The 4,555-nt window shown below is 41.8% G+C and overlaps 1 long non-coding RNA gene across 1 annotated transcript; it reads left to right on the forward strand.

The window, feature by feature from the left end:
* The first annotated feature begins 48 nt into the window (after positions 1–48).
* Positions 49–3,695, forward strand: LOC113182335 (uncharacterized). The gene is made up of 3 exons (XR_003300714.2): positions 49–103; positions 2,477–2,632; positions 3,039–3,695. It is a non-coding gene; the product is annotated as an uncharacterized LOC113182335 (long non-coding RNA).
* The last annotated feature ends 860 nt before the right edge of the window (positions 3,696–4,555 follow it).

Below are 4,555 nucleotides of genomic sequence, written 5' to 3' on the forward strand. Positions count from 1 at the left end.
GAAAAAGAAGCTACTTCCTAGACCTCCCGGAAGTCCTGTTTGCTCGCCTAGCGCTTAGCATACCGGGAAGGGAACGGCGACCGGGAAAGAACAAGTGGATACCGTAAGCGACAAGTCAACTTTCTAGTTTCATTTTCTGGCCAGAGGAATGTGTTCCTAGGATAAAATGATATATTTAACTAATTTTAAAGGATACAGACAATTCTTCTGGCTCATTCAAGTAGGAGTTGGGCACGTCCTCAATTTCCTTTTCTTTTTGGTACAGAAGACTGAACTCAAGTTAAATTTACCCTGAGGTTTAAAAAGGCTACATCCCCAGCCTTTTTTCGTGTGTGTGGTGTTGGGGATTGAACGCAGGGCCTTCTGCATGCGAGGTACTCACTCTATCAACTGAGCTATATTCCCAGCCTATCCCCCAGCATTTTTTATTTTGAGATATTCTCACTGAGTTGCCCAGGCTGGCTTTGAATTTGCGATCAGCCTTCCAAGTAACAGGGGTTTCCAGCGTGCACCGTGCTGGTACCTGCTCAGTTAAACCAACTCGGTCCGCAGAGCACTGGATCACTTGAGTCTCAGCTGTCAATCAAATCTACTTGACAAATTTAGTAGCCAGATAGGCATTTGTGGCTTAGGGCTGCAGGAGGCTAAATGCGTGGAAATGCCTATCCGTGGAGAGAAAGAGGAACGCTTTACAGTCCAATGGAAGCCAACCTCTGCCAGCGCTGGCCTTCAGACTTTGATTTGTTAATGAGTTTTTTGGGAAAATTGATACATAAACTGATATATTCATATATTTAAAACAACTGAATAAGTAAAAGAAGATAAAGACAAGAGTACAATTCTATGGTGATATTTACATGAGGTTCTAAATCAGGAAAAACTAATGTATGGTGAAAATGTTTTCAGAAAAATGATTGCCTTTGAGAATAGGAGTTGGCTGGGAAGATAAGAGGAAACTATGAAGGGTAATGATGGTAATAATCTATTTTTTTAAAGGTTTATGAGACATAAGGGGCTGGAATTATACCCAATCCAGTGGTAGAGCCAATTGTCTAGCATGCACAAGGCTCTGGGTTCCATCCCCAGCATCGCAGGAATTACACACACACACGCACACACACACGTGACAAAGAGACATGAGGATGACAATACCTGAAGCTCTTAAAAAAAAAAAGTGGGTTGGGGAGTACTAGATATTGAACCTAGGGGCACTCTACCATTGAGCTACATCCCCAGTTTTTGTTTTTGTTATTTGTTTTAGGTTATTTCTTCTTCTTTTTTAAATTTTTTAGTTGTAGTTAGACACAATCCTTTTATTTATTTTTATGTGGTGCTGAAGATCGAACCCAGGGCCTCACATGTGCTAGGCTAGTGCTCTACCAGTGAGCCACAATCCCAGCCCCTATTTTTTTCTTTTTGATAGGTCTTGGTAAATTGCCTAGCTGGAGATCCTCCTGTCTCAGCCTCCCAAATAGGGAGGGATTATAGGTGGGTGCCACCGCACCCATCTGAAACTCTGAATAATCATTCCATCATATCGTTCCCTGGTGAGATACATACAAAGTACAGTGCATCACATCCTGCCAAAATTTGAACCTGATCAAACTTTTTTATTTTTATTTTTTTTAAAGAAAGAGTGAGTGAGAGAGAATTTTTTTTTAATATTTATTTTTTAGTTCTTGGCGGACACAACATCTTTGTTTGTATGTGGTGCTGAGGATCGAACCCAGGCCGCATGCATGCCAGGCGAGCGTGCTACCACTTGAGCCACATCCCCAGCCTCTGATCAAACTTTAATATCAACTTGTTTGTAGAACATACAGATTAATAGGAACATGTTAAGACATAGGGATCAAAGCAACCATATTTAAAATACAGGACTTAGGGTTGGGTTTGTGGCTCAGCGGAAGAGGGCTCACTAGCATGTGTGAGGCCCTGGGTTCAATCCTCAGCACCACATAAAAATAAAGTTTTGTGTCCAACTACAACTAAAAAATAAATATTAATAAATAAATAAAATACAGGACTTAAGGGACCTATCAATAAAATGTAATGTTACAATGTGTGAACCTTGTTTGGATACTAATTCAAATAAACTAACTGCAAAAGTCATTTAGGAAAAATAAAGAAACTACATCAGCTGGGCAAGATGGCCCATGCTTGTAATTCCAGCTACTCAGACTGAGGCAGGAGGAACACAAATTTGAGGCCTCAGCAACTTAGAACAACCCAATCTCAAAAGTGAAAAATAAAAAGGGATGGGACACAGTGGTAAAGTGGTCCTGAGTTAATTGTAGGACTGCTAAGAGAGACACCACTGTCAGAATATTAGGCGATTTATTAAGAGCTGGTGATGTAGTGCATTAGTAGAATGAAACCCTGGATTCAATCTCACACATCAAAAGAAAAAAAAAGTGGTCGGTAAACAGTGGTTCATTGCATTTTAATTTTCATCTTTTTTTTTTGTTGTTGTTAGAAGAGTGCTGTGCTCATACTGGACTTTAGGAGCTCATGTAATATTTTATGCTGAGCTTCCTCCCCCCACATTACCATTAGCTTGATTCTCAGCTGTGCACTGAACTGGAGGCTGCCCAAAGATGGTGAATTTCACTTCTATTGTCCCTTAAAGCAGGTAAGTGTATATCCTCTACAGTAAAGGGACAAGTTATTTGTTTTTGAGGTGCTGGAAATTGAACCCAGGACCTTGTACATTCCAGGTAAGCACTCTACCACTGAGACACAAAAAGTTCTTTTGTTGTGGTTTGCCATCCTCTTGAGCTTGGACCAAAGGCTGCTGGAAAGTAACTATTTCACTACTATGGTTTGGATGTGAGATGTCCCCCAAAAGCTCATGTGCAAGAAAATGCAAGAAGGTTCAGAGAAGAAATGATTGGGTTGAGAGTCTGAACCCATTATCAGTGAATTAATCCCCTGTTAGGGGATTAATTAACTGCTTGGTAACTGAAGGTTGGTAAGGGGTAGCTGAAAGAGGTGGGCACTGGGGACATGGCTTTATATATTTTGTATTTGGCCAGTAGATTCTGCTTCCTGATCACCATGTGAGCTGCTTTCCACCGCCATGCTCTCCTGCCATGATGTTCTGTCTCATCTTGAGCCCCGAGATATGGAGCCTGCTGTCTGTAGATTGAGACCTCTGAGATTATAAGCCCCCAAATAAACTTTTCCTTCTCTACAATTGTGCTGGTCAGGTCTTTAAGTCACAGTGGCAAAATAGCTAACAAAAACACCTACCAGTAGCTGCTTTCTCTCTAGCTCAGGTAGAACCTTGTTACCTGTTGCTTTCTCTATTGGACACATTGAACCTGTGCTCCACAGTGCAGTTCCATCTCATCCGGTGTGGCCTTAATGTTCTTGTCATGTAAAGGGACTGAGAACAGGGGTCTGTGGAGAGCATGACCAATAAACACAGAACTGGAATTATACCCCATCCCACATCACAGCTTGGGCTCAGAGACTATTTCCTGAAACACTAAAACTGGAATTTCCTAAAGCAGGCATGGTGGCACATGCCTGTAATCTCAGTGACTACAGAGGCTGAGGCCCTAAGCAACTTAGAGAGACCCCGTCTCAAAATTTGTTAAAAAAGGGGCTGAGAATGTGGCTCAATAGTTAACTGCCCCTAGGTTAAATCCTTAGTTACTCCCCTTCCTCAAAAAAAGAAACTGGAGTGTCCTAAAACCAATGAGTTAGGATCTGAGACACACTGACAGGCTAGAGCAGGAGGCCTACCCTGGCTGAGCTCCTGGGTAAACTGGCAACAGTAAAAAGCAAGGCTTTTTGACCATCAAACATTGACTATTCAGAAGTCCCTCAATCATTTCTTCATTCACTCAACCAATATTGAGATGTTAGGGGCTGGGACTACAGTAATGAACACACAAGTCTCTTACCTTCATGAGGTAAAATGCTGGGGAGAAGATAAGTGGTAACAGATTTCAGATACTGAAGAAAATTAAATGAGGTAGTAATAATGAGTATTAAAGAACCTGCTTTAAATTGGATGATCAGAGGAGACCCCTCTAAGAAAGTGACAACTGATTTGAGGCTTAAATGACAAGAAGTCAATCACATGAATCTGGGGGCAAAGAATGAATAAAAGCAAAAGCCTAAACTGGCATGCTCCAAGAATGGGAAAAAAGATTTCAAATTAGTGCACAAGGGAGTGAAGGGGTAAAGTATATGAAAAACACATCCAAGTTTGAACTTGTAGATTTCCACAGTCCACTGGGAAAGTGAATGGTGAGGTGATTTGCAAGGTATGCAAGCTGTAAGCCTTATGTGTGGAAAGACCCTGTCTCAAAAATAAAAAAGGCTACCTGGGCACAGTGGCCCATGCCTATAATCCCAGAGACTCAGGACGTTGAAGTAAGAGGATCACAAGTTCAAAGTCAGCCTCAGCCACTTAGCAAGGCTGTAAGCAACCTAGCAAGACCCTGCCTCAAAAAAAAAAAGAGGGCTGGAAACATAGCTCAGTGGTTAAGTGCCCCTGGGTTTAATCCCTGGTAACAAAAAAAGCAGGAGGGGGGGCGGCGGG

This window comes from Urocitellus parryii, chromosome 6 (assembly GCF_045843805.1).
Source record: "Urocitellus parryii isolate mUroPar1 chromosome 6, mUroPar1.hap1, whole genome shotgun sequence".
NCBI classification, from domain to species: domain Eukaryota; kingdom Metazoa; phylum Chordata; class Mammalia; order Rodentia; family Sciuridae; genus Urocitellus; species Urocitellus parryii.